Below are 21,716 nucleotides of genomic sequence, written 5' to 3' on the forward strand. Positions count from 1 at the left end.
GGGACTCAGAGGATCCAAGGCTAGACTGAGTATAATAGGCTTCGGGCTTCTATTATGACATCTACTGTAAATTACAGAAATGTTAAAAGTAAACAAAATAAAGTAACTAAAATGTGGTCTGAAATCACCCCTTTAGACACCCCTTTTACTTCACTGGTGTCAGATATGAAAGGCAATAGTCTCCCGTTCTGTCTGCTGTGTGTTGCAGCAGAGGGACTCCCTGCAGCTGAAAGGGGCAGAGTAACTTGCATGCCCTCTAGTACAGTTTACACATGCACGACTTTAAAAGCTAGAAAGACAGGTTTCGCTTCACATTAGCTGGCGAGCCTTGTTAAAAAAACGAATGATAATGTAACATGCCACTGTTCATGAACAAAGGTATACTGAGATTTCCTAAGATACGCGATTAAAAAATAAATAAATAAAAAATTGAATCTCCTGCGGAACACATTCCATAAGAATCAGCGGTTTAACAGTATATATCGCCTTTAAAGGTGGCTTCTCAAAACGCTTTACGGGATAAAAACAACCAGAACAGCCGCAACAACAATATTGTATTTCGTTGCACTTTGAAAACCAAGTAATAACTTAACTATACAGTACGTGCAAACGTTTCGTATGTTGCTGTCGTGAATGCCTGCGTACCCATAAGTATCTTATTTGCCTTGAGTCTGTCTACAGTATCTCTGTCCCACTACCCCCCTCTCTCCCTCAATTTAATTCAATTCAAGGTGTTTTATTTGCATGACAGGGTACAATTCTTGTTGGGAATGTATACTTTGATATTTACACCCGGCGCGGCACCGAGGGAGCGTCTGCATTTATAACTTGGTTTTTAAAATTAGTCAAGCAATATGAAGCATCTCCTTTTACTTTTAAGTCCCTTAAATACATTGAGCACAGCTTTCTCACCATCCTTACACAAAGCAGAAACTGTCCGATGACTCACAGTACAAGTGGAAAGATTACAGATTTTAATCGTCTTTAATTTTGTCTTTAATTTTGCCTGTGGAGTGTATCTTATTAAGCTCTAAATTGCATTTTGAGCGCGGTTTTTGACTTTTTTTTAATTGCATTTTGGGCGCGGACAGCACATACAAGGGTTAATGAACTGCGCCAAGAAATTTAAAATAGTATTCTTTAGGTGTGAGGGTAGGAGTGGACCGCAGCAGGCATAATCAGCAAACCAGGAAAACAAAGAACAGGACAGGTGAGATGTGTATCCAGAAAGCGAGTGATCAGAAAAAGGAAATGGAAAACGCAGAAAAAGGAAACGCTTTACAGGATAAAAACAATAACAACAGTAGTGGCTGGGCAAACGATTTTTTTTATCGAAATACAAATTGAGATACTGTATAATGATGTGCATGAACAAAGGTATACTGCAATTTTCCTTAGATACGCGATTAATGCTTCGTAGGAGGAGGCGGTCTTTTCCTCTTGTCTAACAGTCTGTCCACAAACAAAACATTCCTGTTAGACAAGAGGAATTGAAAAAAAAACAATTTTGTCAGTGAAAACCGGTATGTGTGTCTCTCTCTGCTGGATGTCCCTCTCACAAACTGCTGAATGAATAAAATAATTTTATTGAAAACGCGTTTGCGATTGTCTGGTATTTAATTTGGTCCCTTTTAACTGTTTTTCGATCTACTGTATTGCTTTGAGATGCCACTTTTAAAGGCGATACGTAAAATAAAGTTTTTTATTATTGTTATAGAGAAACATGATCAGATTTTCCCTGGTTCAGAAAAAATATCTAAAGTGCTACACATAACTTTCTTAATTCGATGTATTTAAAGCAGTGAACTACTGTAGGTGTCACATAACATTCAGAAATACAATCACGTATTTGACAAATAAAAACTATTATAATCTAATCCTTCCACGTTTGATCCCAAAATCCCAAGAAATATAAATCTTGACAAGTAGAAAGCTATGCTGAAAGTTTATTAAGATACTTAGAAGACAAAGATACTGTATCAATTTATGTTGCATTAGCCTGATTATGATTAAAAAACACATATAATTAAACAAGCATTTGCGATTTAAATCAGAACACGATTTAAATCAATATAAATGTTTATATGGTAACGCATACTGTCCAGCCTCCATTTCTCTATAAAAATTTACTCTGTTGCACACACACACACAATAGAAGCAGGAACCGCTGTCAGAAGGGAAGATATGTTCAAAATATCGCAAATATCGATCATGTTGCGATATTTTGAAATCTAAAAGTCAATTGATTGTCCATAATATCGCTATTCTATTTTTTTGAAGAAATGTTTGTTAAACAAACCAGTTGGTAGTCACGCACCTAGACCAGTAGGCTACAAGACAGCTCGCATGAACAGGCAGGCGAAACAGCCCTACACAGCCCTGTCGCAGCACACGAATACCGTTATTAAATTCTTTAGATACGCGATTCCATTTTATATTAGCAGAAAAGCTTAAAACTACCACTTTTTCACACGCTATTTCACATGCTAGTTAAATACTTCGATGCTTAAAATCATTACGGAGAAATGGAATACCGGTGTGTATTTTTCCTTTAAAGTGCCGATTCCTGGAATCTGACTGGCTGACACCCCTCTGAAGTGGTTCCATAAAATCTGGTATACGGAAAAGAAAGCGTTGATAAATACAAGTGTCTTTTAATACACTCTTTGCTGTGCTCTTGAGGATCCTTGTGATATTTTAAGCTCTAGTTGAATGATAAGTGTCGCATTTTAAATCATTTTCGTAGTTAGAAATTATGAAACGCCCTGTTAAAAGCAAGGAAGTTTTTATGCCCGTTGAAGTAAAACAAAATGCCTGACAAAGTATGGCTTGGACAGATTCCAAGTGCTTGTACAAATGTGCTAAAGAAAATATACTTTGAGTATACAGCTTGTCCAAAGTCATCCATTATTAATACTATTAGTAATATCTTCAGTAAAGGCTTTGATGCATAAATATTTCTGATAAAGGTAGGTTGTGTACTTCTGTCCAACTGAGCAATCTTGCTTTCATAATATATACCAACATTTTAATGACTGATGATTAACATGCTGTAATACACAGTTCAAAATTAAAGGCTCAAATGCTGTTCATGAGAGGTTAAGTTCCCCCTGGCAGTTTTACAAGGCGACGCCGGATGGTTAGCCACGTGACACACGTGAACTGCGTGATACCGCGACACGCCCACTGGGGTATGCCGCGAAATACCTCACCCATTTTGAATGGCTGCATCTGTATGATCACACTGTAGTTCATTGACATGTATGCTACTGTTTCGGTATATCTGTAGATCTGACATCATGGGATTCGTGTGTGTTGAACACACTGCACCCTTCTGAATTAATTTTTATCACCGTTATCATCTTTGTGCGGGGGGGAGGGGTTGTCTCCTTCCTCAATTTAACATCTGATAGGTCCCCAGTAAGCCGAGAAACTAAAACCTACAATCAATTCAGCATTTGCTTTGTGACATTTCTAAAACTGCTACAAAGTTGGGCACAATGGACACCACTGTAGGTTTGCTGGGTTTACTGAGACAATTATTAATTGTAGCAGTAATCACGAGGTTGTTCGTTGGGGCTTTTAGAAAATCAATCGTCAGAACAACTAACAACACACACACACGGGTTCAATACACGAGATACATTTATTAATATAAACTGTGCACCAAACATATACTAGTCTGCCTGGATACGAGCGGCAGACCTTACTGTGAGGGTTATCAATATACAAGGTATATAATCTCGAAGAGATGCAAACACAAAGAGATACACAACAGAGAATATATGTCAATATATATCGTTCGGTTACCAAATCGCTAATCAGTGTTATTACCCACTGTTACTCTAAACTCGTAAGTAAATACATTACTCATGAATGAAATTGATAACAACTTGTGTTGAGGTACAATTGAATTCTTGAGACGCAATGTAGAACATGGGGTTTACTTATCCACTGTGTATGGATTTGGAATTTCCCGGCACGAACACCAAACCAGCTGACAGGCTCTGTTGCAGCCTCTGTTCCAGCGGTTGTCCAATGGGCGTTGTCCCGGCGTCCTCTGGCTACCGGCCAACCAGTCGAGGTGCAGCTCGGAGTAGGACGGGTGGAGGAATCTGACTGCGGCGCGCAGGGCAGTCGTTGCTCTGAGGGGATCTACCAGCAGTCTGGCTGGCTAGTAGAAAGTCTCTATGCACAGAGTGTGACCGCGAGTCTTCACAAGTCACTCTTTTGCCTGGGAAGAAGCTGGTTCGTTCCCGGTCCAGCGCTGCTTCTGAATAAGCTATTCAGGTTGTTGACAAGGGTCCAACTGTAGGCTGCCGTTGATCAAGTGGAGCATTCACGTTGGTAGAATTCTGAGTACGTACGGGATCCTCGGCCTCGCGCTTAAAACAAAGTCCAAGTCCCTTTGCAGACAACAGCAGTTGCCACGTGATTGTCTCTGAGGATGCGCGAAAATGGCCAAGGAGAGCCCCGATCTGAGCTTGCGCTCCTTTTTTGCCCAAGACACAGATGTGTGCTGATTGGTTGAGAGTTTGGCGGGCATTGGAGACCCACGTGGTATTACCACGCCCTGCCAGTCCCTGATTGGTTGGTCAAGGTGAGATATGAGTCACTTACTCTTGACACTTAGGAATGCAGTCCAGATGTCCATTCGGCACTCCCTAGACTGATAGGCGCAAATGGATGACCATTGATCATGATAGCCAGGCTTAGCTAAGTGCATCCCCGTCTGGGAGCTGTCCCTTATCGAAAGAAAACATCTTAAATCAGCCTGCATGAATACTTTCTCTGTGGCTGCACCACAGAGATGGAGGGTGAGATGGGGCCTCATTTAGGACAGCATACCAACGCTTAATTCTGTCTTATTAACAAGCATTGTTGCTACATATCCCCCCTTTTTGAAGGTCACGAGGTCCTGAGGCGTTGTTGCCTTCAAAACAAAAACAGAGTTAAGTGATGTCTGTTGTACCAGGGTGGATTCTACCACCCAATATTCACATTACCTCTCGAGAATTTGTACAGGAAATAATGTTGGAAAGAACATATCGTATACCTGCTCTCAGTTATAAGGTACATAGAAATGAGATATTGGGCATCATCATTAGCCCTAGACCTTAAACTTCCGGCAGTTCTCTATCGGTATCGTATAGCTTTGCAGCAGGCAGACGTTTGGGAGTGGTTACCTGATTTCGGTGATACACCATTGCTCCCTTTGTCTCATTCAAACTACCCCGCAAGGCTTTGATACAAGAGAACAGCATCCAACACATTACCCCAGCCATGATCAAGCTACCCAGCAGCAGTGTCAAGATGACCATGTTTACTGTTCCTAGCGCCCCAGAGGATCCACAACGACTGTGCTTGGGACCTACCAGTGTAGTTTTTAAGTTTGTGTCGTTGAGAACAAATTCAACTCACTGTACACCCTCAAGACTTACTGTCTCTTGGATTCTCTCATCCAAGTCAATGCTGTGTCCTCTGAAAGTGTCCACAATCTCGAGTTCCGTTTCATACAGTTCTGACTCCAGGTGATATAGTGCTAAATCGTTGAGATGCACTATAGCTCTTTCAGGAACTTGTAGAAAAACTGTTTGGTTGGGTAGCTGCACATCGGTAGCTGTATCATGTCTGTCACAGGTTATTGTAACAGTTAACTGTGGTGTGCTGAACAGCCAAATCTTTCCCACCTGCTCAACCTGGGGTTCGTTAACCTCACTTTTGCTCGTCACTTGGCTTTACACTTTTCAGTGGCAGCCCCCTTTCTGATACCACACAACCTCTGAGTTGTGTCCCTAAGGAATGGCTTACTTGGGCATACCCAGTGGATATCCTTGGTTGATATCCACAGTTCCAGGTTTGGAACAAGGTACAAATTCGGATCATCCTCCTGGTAAGCTACGAGCGGTGGGGTGGTCAACTTCACATGCATGTCCCCCCTCCAGAAGCCAACGTTCAATATAGACTTGAGTCTATAGATATCCTTGCTACTCACGATGGGAAGGTTCAACAGGAAACCTATTTCCTTGGCTTCGGGGTTGACATGTATGGGAATGGCACTGCCTAGACTGTATGCAAGATGTACTTGCAATGGCTGCACCATCTCGGAAGTGGTTGTCCTCAGTTCTTCTTCTACTAAGGACAGTGGAACCAAGTAGGTTGGAATCTGTCCCATGGCTAGGCTAGTTACCGTGGCACTAAGCTCCCTAAGCAGATCCTGCATCAGCATTCTGACCTGTTGCACATAAGCATAGTCCCACTGTAACACGTCGACAATCCTGCCCACGGTGTGGAGGGTGTTATTTAACACTGCTGCATGAAGGTTTACTGCTAAAATCGTGCCCTGTAAGGTTTTCCCTAGGCTTTCCAGCCGCTGCTGCTGTTGATACAGCCTGTCATAAATTTCTGGCATTTCCTTACGTAACACAGACACCTACCTTCTCAGGGTGGTCAGGGTGACAGTGTTAGCAGCAACAGACCAGCTGAAAATAGCGAACCCACGTCGGAGGCCTCAGCAATCAGACCCCCCAAGAACCTTTTGGGGTGGCTGAGGCATGTCATCTCCTCCTGGGTGACTGTTGCCTTCCTCAGCTGGCGGAGCATGTGTATAGTGTCTAGCTGGGCATGCCATACAGTATCCCCAGCCCACTGCCTACCATGATAGGACACCCTACTGTTCATGTTGATGTGCTTCCGAAACACATCATGTGGGTCCAGCCGTACATACACTTGCTGAGTATATGTTCTGCAATTTTTAAACAACAATCCAGGAGCGTCCTGCAGGACTATGCCGGTAGGAGGACCGGGTTCCACAACTTCAAGGCGATCCACAGTACTGTCAGGACCAGCCGTGGCAGTTTTAGGATTCCCATTCTGGAACACAGATGAGGCACATGGTACAGTTCCACTATAATTTTGAATATATTTTCCTAGCAGGACCTACACTACAGTACCTAACTACCTGCAGCTACAAAGGGGCACCCCCCTCTTTGATCGGGTTTGGACTTTTAACCCTATTCTGTGTCCTCCGGCGCCATTTGAGGTGGGCGATACAACCGGAGGTGGTTGCGATGCACCCACTTGTAGACCAGAGATTGCCTTCCCTTTTCAATTCGAATTCGATAAGCTACCGGTTATACCTTATCGACAATCTTGTGGGGTCCTGTCCAACTGGGTAAGAACTTCCGGGCCACCCCTGTGGGTTTGGCAAATTGGAAGTACAGGACCTTGTCTCCTTCTTGGAGTTCCTGGTTAACTGCCTTTTGGTCATAGTATGCTTTCCTACCCTCTGCACTCCTTCCCAGATTGTTCTGGGCAAAAGCAAAGGTTGCCTGCAGATGTGTTCGCAGGTCTGACACATACTGATGGGCCGTAGCAGCCCACGTCGTGCTCAGGTCCTCCACCCCATAAAGACAGTGAAGGGGAAGAGTCATCTTCCGACCTGTCATCATCTCAAAAGGTGGGACCCCCGTAGAACAATGGGGCGTAGCTCGGATGGCCATCAGAACCAGGGGCAGCTTAATGTCCCAGTCCCTACTGCTGGTGGAGACAAACTTTTTGAGCATACTAACCACCGTTCGGTTTGCCCGTTCTGCCTGGCCCGAGGATTGAGGGTGGTAGGAGATATGCAACTGGGCCTTGACCCCAAGCATATTCCACAGGGTTGCCATTACTGTAGCTGTGAAATGGGTTCCCCGATCCGAGTCCACGGTCAGGGGGAGTCCCCATCGACTGAACACATGGTTCACCAACAGCACTGCAGTTGTCTCTGCCGTGTCGTTGGGTGCTGGGAGGCACTCAATCCATTTTGTGAATGCAAACATAACAGTGAGGAAATATTTGTTCCCTCTGGATGACCTCACCAGCGGCCCCACCCAATCCATTTGTAGATTGGACCAGGGGAATGTCATGTCCTTTTTCTGGAGGGGTGCACGGTGCAAGGGCCGTGATGGTTGGAACTGGCTACACGTCAGACACCCCTTTACATACGCGGGGATGTCTCGGCCCATGTGAGGCCAGAATGCCACCTGCTGGATAGTGTCGTACGTGGCCTTGATTCCCCGGTGACCCCCACAGGGTTCGTCATGAGCATGTTGGATCATGACCCCCCGATGACAGCGGGGAACTACACACTTTGGGACACCTTGTGCAACTGGTAAACAAACCAACAACCCCTTTATAATTTTTAGGTTGTCTTTCACCTCTGCCAGCTCCTTCAGCTCCGGAGACTGGCTCAGCACCTGCTCCGAAAGAGGTTGACGCACTGGGTCAGCGATATGCTGATACATTTGCCCAATTGCTGGGTCCTGTTTCTGCATTTCCGCAAGATCGGTGTTAAAACCCTGTGACCCAAGCACTACAGATTGAGGGTCAGCTCCGACATCCTGTCTAGCCCTGCTTCGGGTGACCGCCTTGACCTCAGCCACGGTTTCTGGGGGTAGCCATTCCTGCTGGAACTGCCAGGGTTCACCCTCTAAGGCGCCAGATTTGGCCAGCCGGTCGGCCTCATCATTCCCGTCTTTGTCGAGTCCCTTCACCTGGGAGTGTCCCTTTACTTTCCTCCAGTAAACCATCATTCCAGCCTCGGTCATGAGCTTGTCACTGGCCAGGAACAACTCTTTGTTCTTTACTTCCTTGCCCTGGGCATTTTTCATGCCGTTACCCTTCCAATACGGAAGATGGGACACGAAGCTATGCGTAGTTCGAGTCACTACAGATGACAAACTGTTTAAGGTCATGTGTCAGGGCCTGCTGGAGGGTGATCAGCACCCCAGCTACTTCCACATACTGACTAGTCTTTGGTCCTAGCTTATAGCGGGTCGGCCCACAGGGAGTATTGCCTTGCCAGACTATTCCTACCTCTGCTAGCACCTGCTGTTCGTGGCGAAAAGAGCAACCGTCAACATAGGCCATGGGTAAGCCCTGGCCCACGTTCTCATCGTAGTACCGATGATTGTTCGGTAGCTCAGCAGCGGGAATAGTTTCTGGAGCTTCTATGTCAGTGTCACAGCCGTGACACACTTGGCCCAAAGCCAGGCCCTGTCCCAAGTACATTTTCTTGCTCTGTGCATAACGTACCTCTATCTCATAGCCTTGTAGGGCCATCATCCATGCCACAATCCTGCTATTTGACACCCTGCCAGCTTTCAGTCTCTGGCTATGCAGGAATGTCACAGGTTGGTGGCAGGTTTCGATGATGATCTTTTGTTCCCCCACATAACTACGGAAGTGTTCTACCGACCAGACCGTAGACAACAGGGCCTTCTCGCAGTCCAAGAACTTTTGTTCCACTGGGCTCAGGGCTCGACTGGCATACGCCACCACCCTTCGCTCTTGGTCATATTCCTGACTCAGAGCAGCCCCAAGGCAGTGCTCTGAGAACCCTTCTTCAAGGTAGAAGACCTTATTTTTGTCAGGGTAGGCCAAGCACGGTGCACTACCGAGTTTGCGCTTCAGCTCCATCACAGCCTGTTCTAGGGAAGGCCCCCACTCAAAGGGCACGTCTTTCTGCAACAGCTCGTGGAGGGGCCTTGCTATTTCAGCGTAATCCTCAATGAACTGCCGGGAATAATTACATACTCACAGAAAGCTGCGCAGTTCAGACAGGTTAGTGGGCGACTTCATATTCTGGATAACGTGGACTCTGCTGGACTGTGGCTGTATGCCTTGGGCTCCAACCAATAGTCCCACGTACTCCACTTGGGTCCTACACCACTGTCCCTTAGCCAGGGACAGTTTGGCCCCTGCACGGGAGAGCTGGGTCAACACATGCCTGATCTCGGCCATGTGTTCTTCCCAGGTCTGACTCCGCATCAGAATATCGTCCACATAGACCAGGTTGCCCCTGGCGGCTGCATCACTCATGGCTTTGTGCAGAAATATGTTGAACTCCGCTGGGGAGTTGGAATACCCAAAGGGGCATCGATTCCAGGTGAACTGTCTGTTTCCAAAGGAAAAGGCCAGTTTGTACTGGTCTGTCGGTTCTACCTTAAGGGTCCAGAACCCATTGGCCACATCCACTGTGGTGAAATATTTCGCTGTTGTCACCTTGGCTAACTCCTGATCTAGGTAGATCATTGGCCATCGTACAAAGGAACCTGTTTATTCAGCTGCCGGTAGTCAATGGTCAGACGCCATTTACCATTGGGTTTCAGCACCGGCCACAGTGGGGAGTTATAAGTGGAGTTACACTCCCTTATGATCTGGCACTCTAGTAGAGCATCCAACGTCTGCTTTATGGACTCGTATGCCGTGAGGGGAATGCGATACTGCCTGACATAGGTTGGGTGGGCGCCAGGGGCCGTGGGAATGCGCACTGTGTGCAAATCCGTCACCCCACAGTCATAGGCGTCCCGTGCAAACACTTCCTGGAAATCCTGGAAGATCTGACGCAGCTGCTGACGCTGGCTTTCCGTTTCCAGGGCATCTGCCTTACCAACCTCTTCCTGTACCTGCTCTAGGAACCCCGCTTTTGACGGCATGGCGGTATCCCGGATCGCACTCTCGGCTGAGTGGTCCGTCGGAACACCTGCGTGTACTGTGTACACAACCATCTCATCCTTATCGCTAAGGTCCACTCTGCACACCGCCTGGTTGCAGAATCCCTCTATTGGCATAATTGCAATCATCCGCCGGGGGTAGGTGTAGTACACCTGCTCGGTTCCCCCCTCCCTGGCCAAGGGACCAGGGAGCTGCCCCAGTACTGGGATGGCCAGTTCGAAATCATAGAAACCATTGTCAATTACCAGTCCCATGTCAGTGCGAGCAGGGATTTTGACATCTTGTTTTGCTATGTTCCGCACCAACAGGCAGGTGGCTCGGCCATTCCGTTCCAGTCTGGGGGTACCACCGACTGCTAGGTTCAGTCTGATAAACTGAGCTGATGGTTGGAAGAAAACCATCTCAGCATCCATTCTCTGTCCCTTCTTCAGGACAAGGCGTACCGGAAACCCTGCTGTTGATGCAGGAACGATCAGGTCCGATTCATTTACAACCTGGCAGGCCTGAGGAATTGTCTGACCTGACCGAATGTTCTCGGGGTCGCCGCTTAGAGAGTGGGCATCTGGGTTCACCCGTGTCCACAGCACACTGTTTACTGTGTCCAGCTGGGTGCCCAATCGAACCAACAGGTCTGCACCAATACAGACCGAATGGGTCAGCTGAGGTGCTACCTGGAAGTAGTGAGCAAACTTCCTTTCTCCGATGGAGGTGGAAGCTACACAGCTTCCTTTGCTCCAAATGGACCTATGAGGTGGGGGTGCCCACCACAGAACCTGTGACTGCGTCACCAGGGTGACCTGACAGCTTCGCGACAGGTCCTCGAACAGACCTTCACTGATTATGGACTTCTCAGAGCTGAGGCTGAGAATTACATCATCAACCTGCACTTCTGCCACCTGGACCCCTCCCACCACCATGGGGTGGTAGTCCTGGTCCCCATGAGGTACCATGGTGCACAGAAAGGACTCCCATTCATTACCGGACAGGGAGATCTTCAGGGATGAAAAAGGGGTGTGCTTTACCTGGCGGGTCAAGCAGCTGCTCGGAGCACTGCTCCTGTAGTTGGGAGACCGTGGGAGTGCTGGCCTGGGCAGGACTTCCGTGTAGTTTTGGAAAGCAAGAAGAGACATTTATTTCTCGTCCAGAGGAACCAGGAGGAACCTCCAACTCAGCTATAGTGTTCAGTGGGCACTGTGTGAGCACAGCATAACCACTGAACCCCCCTTTTTGCTGTGCGACAGGCTTAGGGTTTTTGACCTGAGCCCACAATTTTCCACGCTGGCAGTCCACCAGAGGCTCCAGCCTGTCAAGCAGGTCTTGGCCAATGAGTAGTGGCTCTGTTTTAAACCTATAGATGTAAACAGGATGCACCACGTTCATTGTCCCGAACCTAAGTCCCACCCACACTCGGTGTGTGATCCTGGCATGATCCTGGGTATAGCTGGAAATATCTATCTTACACGGTTCTACCTTAAGTCTGATGCCTTTTCCTTTCGCTACTCATTGGAGCTCGCTGAGTAGATCGGCTGACATCAAACTAATTTCAGCCCCAGTGTCAATCAGTGCTTCTCTATCTAAGACGTTTTCAAGAGAAACCTTGATATAAATACGCCTTGCTTTGCCTTTCTGGCTGAGATTCCCTAAGAATTGTTGGAAGCCTGCCTTTTCTTTGACTTCAGAGACGGGGTCAGCGCCCAACTCAGAGTCACAGCCTTCTTCCAGGCAGGAACCCTCCCACCCAATCAGATAGACTCACGGCGGCTCTGACGCTTAGTGCAGTCCTGCCTGCCTATTTTGAGCCGGGGCTTAGTGGGCTCAGGAACCTCAGCTCCCTCGAGCTGAGGCGAGTCGTCAACCCTGCTGGCTTTATTGGCGAACACGGCCGTTTTAGCAGGTTTTCGCTCTGAGGAAGCAGAGACTTCAGCTCCCCAGGCTTTTTGAGCCAACCTTCTAATGTCAGCCATTTTCATCGCTTTTGCATCAGTGTGCATCACAATCATTTTCCTGACTGAGGGATGCAGATTAGCAATGAATAAACCTTTGAAAATCACGTTCTCTTCGCAACCCTCTTCATTCCGCCCTGCAAAATAAGTGCGCCTAAGCCTCTCATAATAGTCGCGAGGGGCTTCAGCTTTTTCGTGCTTAATATGGTGCGCAGCGTCCACAGCCGATATGGGATCGATAAAAGCCGAAAATTCTCCGATCATTGCCTGACACAGCTCCTCAAAGCTATTACAGACCTCCGGTCCTTGTCTAGACATCCACTCATGGACCGCTCGGCTGGTAGTTTTCCTTACTAGCATAGCCTTTTCCTGTTCGGACGCTTCGGGCATAAACTGCAAAGTATATCTCAGCTCATCGATGTAGGTCTCCACATTATTCCCTGACACTGACGAGTCAAACCTTTCTACATCTTTGGCTAACTGCCTCAGGTAGTGGAGGTTAATTTTTACGGTTTCTCCGCGGGCAGGGAGACAGCCGTGATCAGGAGCAGGGGGTCTATGCCTGAATTGAATCTCCCTTGCGTCTTGCGCAGGACTTGGCGATCTCCCCCATGCCGATCCGACCACAGACCCTGGCTGGGAGAAACCTCCTCCCGGTGCGCTGGGTGAGCGCTCCGGGCTGCTAGGTGGGCTGGCATGCAAGTGGGATCTAGCCTGTTTTGCTTCCAGTACGACAGCATCTTACTCCTTTTGCCTTTCCTGGCTGAGCTCATTTAAACAAGTCATCTAATTTACCTAAAACTTCCCTGAGTCTGTCTTCACTTTCCTAATTTTTCACTCTCTTTTCTCTGATAATATCCAGCAACTCAACTCGCTCCGCCTTATATCTTTCTAGCTTTCCCTGAAGCTTTTGAAACTTTGTCAGCTCGGACAAAGACAGTCCCAGCTGTTTAGCTAGATTTAAGGCGAAACTAGATAGGACCTGAACTGCGTTCACAGACCCTTCTGTGTTAAGCTGGTTCGCTACCTTAGCTACTAAATTTACTTGCAGCTTCTCAATATCATCAAAGTTCAACTTTTCGAAACCGCTCCAGTAGCCAGGATTGTCGTCGCTAGAAATAGTACTTATAAGCGACTCCACTTCAGACATTTTAGCAGCCATTGTCATTACGTCAGAGAAACTTTAAGAGTATTACTTTTTTTCCTTTTACCAAAATACAGTATGGAATCTAAACACCCGAGCAGATGGATTTCCAATCAGCACACCCGGTATTCGCGTATAGAAGCCGCGGTGCTGTGCTGAACTTGAACTCACAGCAACATCAGTTATTCTGTGCGATTGATTCTCATTTCATTCTTAACTCACCCGCCCAGGGACGCCATTAAATGTAGAGGTTTGATGGGTTTACTGAGACAGTTATTAATTGTAGCAGTAATCACGAGGTTGTTCGTTGGGGCTTTTAGAAAATCAATCGTCAGAACAACTAACAACGCACACACACGGGTTCAATACACGAGATACATTTATTGATATAAATTGTGCACCAAACATATACTAGTCTGCCTGGATACGAGCGGCAGACCTTACTGTGAGGGTTATCAATATACAAGGTATATAATCTCGAAGAGATGCAAACACAAAGAGATACACAACAGAGAATATATGTCAATATATATCGTTCGGTTACCAAATCGCTAATCAGTGTTATTACCCACTGTTACTCTAAACTCGTAAGTAAATACATTACTCATGAATGAAATTGATAACAACTTGTGTTGAGGTACAATTGAATTCTCGAGATGCAATGTAGAACATGGGGTTTACTTATCCACTGTGTATGGATTTGGAATTTCCCGGCATGAACACCAAACCAGCTGACAGGCTCTGTTCCAGCCTCTGTTCCAGCGGTTGTCCTCTGGCTACCAGCCAACCAGTCGAGGTGCAGCTCGGAGTAGGACGGGCGGAGGAATCTGACTGCGGCGCACAGGGCAGTCGTTGCTCCGAGGGGATCTACCAGCAGTCCGGCTGGCTAGTAGAAAGTCTCTATGCACAGAGTGTGACCGCGAGTCCTCACAAGTCACTCTTTTGCCTGGGAAGAAGCTGGTTCGTTCCCGGTCCAGCGCTGCTTCTGAATAAGCTATTCAGGTTGTCGACGAGGGTCCAACTGTAGGCTGCCGTTGATCAAGCGGAGCATTCACGTTGGTAGAATTCTGAGTAAGTACGGGATCCTCGGCCTCGCGCTTAGAACAAAGTCCAAGTCCCTTTGCAGACAACAGCAGTTGTCACGTGATTGTCTCTGAGGATGCGCGAAAATGGCCAAGGAGAGCCCCGATCTGAGCTTGTGCTCCCTTTTTGACAAAGACACAGATGTGTGCTGATTGGTTGAGAGTTTGGCGGGCATTGGAGACCCACGTGGTATTACCACGCCCTGCCAGTCCCTGATTGGTTGGTCAAGGTGAGATATAAGTCACTTACTCTTGACACTTAGGAATGCAGTCCAGATGTCCATTCGGCACTCCCTAGACTGATAGGCGCCAATGAATGACCATTGATCATGATAGCCAGGCTTAGCTAAGTGCATCCCCGTCTGGGAGCTGTCCCTTATCGAAAGAAAACATCTTAAATCAGCCTGCATGAATACTTTCTCTGTGGCTGCACCACAGATATGGAGAGTGAGATGGGGCCTCATTTAGGACAGCATACCAACGCTTAATTCTGTCTTATTAACAAGCATTGCCGCTACACCACATATTACCTGTAATACAAATACAAACTGTAGTACCGTAAAAACTGTGATACAGAAAGACCACTACAAACTAAAAAAAACCTAAGTGGAGCGCGCATGAACCAAGGAAAAAATATTGTCTCCACAAAACAGATCAAAGATTCTGAACAAGCCCCCAAATACAGATCCAGCCATTCAAAATGTGTGAGGTATGTTGCACTTAAAGGCGCTTGACATTCTGCAACGAACTGCAAAGTAAAAAGTCCAAAGTATGAAGCAGGAATGACCTTTATTACAGATGCAGCCATTCAAAATGAGCGGGATATGCTGCAGTAAAACATGGTGAGCGTGTCGCATCACAACGCGTCATAATGTATCAAAACGCATCTTTCTGCATAATACCGCAGTTATGATAATAATATCCGGAAATACCGCCAGGTGGAGCTAAAGAAGCTTAACCTCTCATGTACAGCATTTGAAGTGTCGCCAGAAAACACCCAGTTTCGAATCCCGATCATTGCTGAAGGACTATCTTTATCTCCATTAATGAATTTAAGTTGTATACTCCTTATACTTTTTATTTTAAACTGTGTATTACTGCATGTGAATCATTAAACATTTAAAAGTTGGTATATTTTATAAAAGCAAGATTGCTCAGTTGGACAAAAGTACACAACCTTCCACCTTCATCATACATGTTTTAATTATGCATCAATGTTTTATGTATCAAAGTCTTTAACTGGGTAATTTACATGGGTTCTGGCTTTAACATGCTTGTTATTAAGCTTATATTCTGTACTTTATAAAAAGTTATAACGTTTTATCCTTTTCCAAGAATACGTAGAGTAGTGTAGCGGTGAGGCTTATTAATAAGGCAGAATTAAGTGTTTCTGAGCTTCCCAAATGAGGCCCCATTTCTCTGTTCATCTCTGTGGTGCAGCCACATAGAAACCATTCATGCAAGATGTTTTCTTTTGATAAGGACAGCTCCCAAAGGGGGATGCACTTAGCTAAGCCTGGCTATCATGATCAATGGTCACCCATTGGCGCCTATCTGTCTAGGGAGTGCCAGTTGGACATCTGGACTGCATTACTAAGTGTCAGGACTAAGTGACTCATATCTCACCTTGATCAACCAATCAGGGACTGGTAGGGCCAAGTAACCCACGTGGGACTCTGATGCCCATGGAACTTTCAGCCAATCAATGAGCTGAAGTTCCTCCAGGTAAAACAGGCAACACAGAGAGCCTGGGTGATTCAGATTCAGAAAGGGAGATTCAACAAGATTCAGAAGGGATTCTGGAGAGGATTCTGTGGACTGTTCTAAAGGGAATTCAAAGGAGAATTCCAGGGCAGGACGGCCCAGGAGCTGAAGGCTCCCAAGGGCAGGACATCCTCGCAGCGCGCCTCCTGACCATCCTGAGACTCAGCCCGGACAACCACGGAACGGCCAGTGTGTCCGAGTGCCAGAACTTTCCTTTGTTCTAAGAGTCTAGAGTGGAGGTTGCCAGAGAGTAACCAGCAGCAGGCCTCGTGAACAGGTCGGAACTGTGGACAGCTGAATCACTATTCAGAACTAGCTCTTCATTAGGAACGAACCGGTCCTCTTCCTGACTTGCTGGGACCCACAGTCATCTTTTCTCCTGTGCACAAACTTTGCTAGTTAAAGCCAACACTAACTAGCCGGTCAGTGAGCATCAGCAGCGCACCGTCGCAAGCCGCACAGCACAGCCTGGCACCGAGCCAGAGAGTGCGGATTGGACAGCAACAAGCCTGCAACTGTTTCTTTGTGCCCGCAGGAGATCTGAATCCCCAGAGATTGGATGAGTATTCAACTTCAATGCATTACAGCTCAAGAATTCAATTGTGATCCCAACCAGTTGATATCAATTTAATTCCTAAGAGTTATGTACTTGTTTCGAGTATCTAATGTAGAAGTTATAACTAAGTTCATTTACGAAACGGTCTTAATGAATGATATACTGAACGTATGTCCTCTTGATATGTGTAACACTTCGTAACTGATTGAATATATATCTTTTGTATTCTGATAACCCTCTCGATAAGATCTGTTAGTTTAAGGCATACTCTATGTATTAATAAATGTATCCTCGTGTATTAGTACCTGTGTGTGTGTGCGTTGTTTGAGTTATGTCGCATGGTTGGACTCTAAAGCCATCAAAAGAATCAACTTTGTGATTTACTGCTACAATTAATAATTGTCTCAGTAAATGCCCAAACCCTACAGAACTGGTGCCTTCAGAGAGCCACTAACATTACATATTTGGCGTCCCTGAACGGCTATGAATCACTACATATTTGGCGTCCCTGGGTGGGCGTGGCAAGACTGAAATGAGTCAACCAAGCGAATAATTCATATAAACGCCGCGGGTTTCATACACGACAATACAGTGTGCTGAAAGCCGAAAGGAAAAAAAGTTCCCCTTGCTCTTTAAGCAGTGCTTGATTGTTTTGTGATCTTTTGCGATCTACCGGGTTGATTGCATACTTGATCTTGTGGTTTTCTGTGGTAAAACTGTAATTTCGTACTTAAAAGTAATACTCTTTAAGTTTAACGATGGTTGCTAAAAGGTCTGAATTCGAGTCGCTATTAAGCACTCTCTCTAGCAGCGACAGGTCTGACCACGATCTCTTCCATATCTCCGTCAGCGGAGAAGCTAGAATAAATCTCCATTCTCTGAGAGAGCTAGCGAAGGACATAGAGAGATTTGACCCCGCAGTGTCAGAGAATAATATCAAGAGTTATATTCAAGACCTCAGGTATACCCTGCAGTACCTGCCAAACGCCACAGAACAGGAGAAAGTGTTTCTGGTCAGGAAAACTACCAGCAGAGCTGTACATGAGTGGATGGCTAGGCAGATGAAAGAAGTCTGTAATGACTTTGAGCAGCTATGTCAAGCACTTATCGAAGAATACAGTGCGTTTATTGACCCGACTGCCGCGATAGCCACCGCACTTAACATTAAGCACGAGAGAGCAGAGTCCCCTCGCGAATATTACGAGAGACTTAGACGAACTTATTTTGCAGGGCGAAATGATGAGGGTTGCGAAGAGAACACACATTTCAAGGGTTTATTCATTGCGAATCTCCACCCATCAGTCAGAAAGATGATCTTGATGCATATAGATGCACAGACCATGAAAATGACTGATATTAAGAGATTCGTGCAGAAAGCCTGGGAGTATGATGTCCAAAGTCGCTCTGAGCAAAAAGCTGTTAAAGCGACTGTGTTCGCCGTCAGAGCCAGCAGGGTTAATTCCCCCCTGCTTGAAGGAGCACAGGCTCCTGAGCTGGCTAAGCCCCGTTCCAAAGCAGGCACACAGGACCGCACCCAGCGTCCTAAGTGCCATGAGAACACCGGGGGAGGGAAAGGGCTAGAAAAAGCTGAACAAAAGGATTCAGTAGCCGCCCGCCTGGCCAGGCTTGAACAAGCTTTATTAGGACAGGGACAACCACTCCCCAAGGCTGCCGGAAACGTGAATGAGCTGATACTCTCCACTGGAGGAGGCGGAGACCCGCCCCCTCTCCCTCCCTCAGTCTATCTGATTGAGCGGAAGAGTTCCTGCCTGGATAAGGTCAGCCACTCCCAAGCGAGTGCTGACTCCACCCCTGAAGTCACAGAGCAGGCAGTAAAACAGAGAGGAAAAGCAGGAAGCTTTTACCTCAAGGCTGCCATGGGAGATGTCTTACCCAGTGAGACACTGATTGACACTGAGGTTGAAAGGTGTTTGATGTCACACGGCAAGCTCAAACGGGTAGAAAAAGAAAAGGGCATGCGACTCAGAGAGGAACCTTTGGTGGATCACCAGAAAGGCAAAGTGTGGAAACAGGTCAAGGCTCCTAAGTCTTCTGTACAGAAGGAAAGGGGGGCCAAGAGGCAGACTGTGCTCACACAGTGCCCACCGAACACAGAAGCCTATGTGGAGATTCCTTCTGTTCCCTCTGGACAAGAAATAAAAATATTTTCTTGTTCCCCGAATATACAGGGAAGTCGTGTCCCGGCCGAGGTCTCAACAGCCTCCCTGCCACAGGAGCGGTGCTCCAAGCAGCCGCCTGATCCACCAGGTAAAGCACACACCTTTTACATCCCTAAAGAGGAGCAGATCTCCCCACCTGGCGATGAAAAGGAGCTTTCCCTGTGCACCCTGGCACCCAAGAGGGGTCAGGACCACCACCCCGCAGTGGTGGAAAGGATCCAGATGGCAGGAGAGCAGGTTGGTGATGTAGCCCCCACCCTTAGCTCTGAGAGGTCCTCTATTAGTGAGGATCTGCTTGAGCAGCTGTCACAGGGCCACCGCCAGGTGCCCCTGGTGCAACATTCACAGGTTAGACAGGAGGTCCAACTGGACGCTGAGACTACTGCGCTGTGGACACACCTGATCCCAGATGCCGATTCCCTCTGCTTTGACCCAGGGAACCTGCAGTCAGGTAACATTATTTCTCACGACTACCAGGTAGTGAGTGAGACTGACCTGATTGTTCCTGCCTCAACGGCAGGGTTGCCTACACACCCAGTCCCCCAGAAGGGACAGGGAATGAAAGCCGAGCCGGTTTTCTTACAGCCACCAGCTCAGTTTGTCAGTCTGAGTCTGACCAACAGTGGTTCAGCCAGACTGGAGCTGGATGGTCAAGTCACCTGCCTGCCAGTGCAGGACATCGCAAAGAGGGGTATCAGAATCCCCGCCTGCACTGACATGGGCCTGGTGAGTGATAGTGAGTTCAAAGACAGTGAACTAGCTATCCCAGTGCTGGGGTAGCTCCCTGAACCCCTAGCGAGGGAAGGGGGGAGCGAGCAGGTGTCCTACACCTACCCCCAGCGAACGATTGTAAACATGCCGATAGAAGGATTCCTCAATCAGGAAGTGTGCAGGGTGGACCTGAACAGTGAGAATGGGGTAACAATCCCAGATCACTCAGGTGCTCCAGATGACCACTCAGCCGAGGGTCAGGCATGCTCCACCGCTGCACCGCCCCCTGCAGGGTTCCTAGAGCACAGGCATGAAGAAATCGAAAAAGCAAATGCCCTGGAAAAGGAGGAGCAGCATCAGCAGCTGCGTCAGATCTCCCCAGATTTCCAGGATGTTGGTGCCCAAGATGCCACATGGCATACTGAGAAAGACACCATGTACACGCTGCACCAGCTTAGAAAGGCAACAGTCACTCAGAAGGAGATGACTGGGATCAGCCACCCGAAAAGACTTTTGGGAGGACTGATTGCTGCCGCCACTGTTGCACGTTTGCTTTTTCTGGTAGGTTTGTGTGCTACTGGCACTCTCACCCTGACTGCCCCAAGAAGGCAGGTGTCAGAGAGGCCAGAGGGTAGTGACAGACTGTATCGACAGCAGCAAAAGTTGGAAAGCTTAGGGAAAACCCTACAGGCAACTTCCTATGCAACAGGGTTGAACCTTATTCCCCAAACAGTGGACATGATTGTTGGTGTTATACAGTGGGTTTATGCTTGTGTGCAACAGGCCAGAATGTTGACACAAGACCTGTTAAGGGAGTTTAGTGCCACTGTGGCCAGTCTAGCCATGGCACAATTCCCAACCCACTTGATTCCACTCTTCTCAGTAGAGGAGTATGTGACATTAACCCCATCGCTCATAGCTCACCCAGAAGGCAATCCAAGATTGAATTCGGTTCCAAGTCTTGAGATGGGTATGGCTACCAAAGCTATCCATTGGCTGTGTCTAAACGATTCACCAATGAAGGGTGTAAAGCTACTAACGAGCAGAGGGAGGTTAATGGACCCCATGAAGAGCAGGTGGGAAGTAAATGGCTGGTCAGCACACCACATTTAACTGACACTATGACTTGTGACGGGCATGATACAGCTACCGCAATGCAGCTACCTAATCAAACAGTTTTTCTGCAAGTTCCCGAGGAGGCTACAGCGTGGTAACTTAACACTGTACGGTCTGGAACCAGACAATATAAGACCAAACTTGAGGTCAAAGATGCCTTCAGGTGCCACACTATTCAATTGGATAGAAATCCAAGAAACAGTAAGCCCTGAAGAGGTACAGGTAGTTAGTTTGCTTTAATGGAACAAACCTCCAAACCACCCTAGCAGATACCCAACACAGGTGTTGTGGTTTATCGGAGGGCTGGGAACAGGAACCGTTGTTATTGTAACACTACTGCCGGGTAGTTGGATCATGACTGACAGTGTACTTTGAATGCTGTACTCTCGCATCAAGATGTACTCTGGGTAGCATGAATGAGTCAAAGGTAGCATGTCAAAAGAAAGGAAGTGACTTCTCCCCAAATATCTACTACAGAGGTATCAGATATTGACAGTGAACTTCCTGATGTGTAATTCCTAGACTGAGATAATGTCTCCTACCGTGTTTATACATACTCCAGATGTTATTCATCCTGTTTGTATCCAATGCTGGTTCCGGTATGAATTCTCGAGGAGTAATGTAGACATTTAAGATTAATGTTCTAATGGCAAGGGACATCACTTAACTCTGTTTTGTTTTGAAGGCAACAATGCCTCGGGACCTCGTGGCCTTAAAAAA

This window comes from Lepisosteus platostomus, chromosome 2 (assembly GCF_059453375.1).
Source record: "Lepisosteus platostomus isolate fLepPlt1 chromosome 2, fLepPlt1.hap1, whole genome shotgun sequence".
Taxonomy (NCBI): Eukaryota; Metazoa; Chordata; class Actinopteri; order Semionotiformes; family Lepisosteidae; genus Lepisosteus; species Lepisosteus platostomus.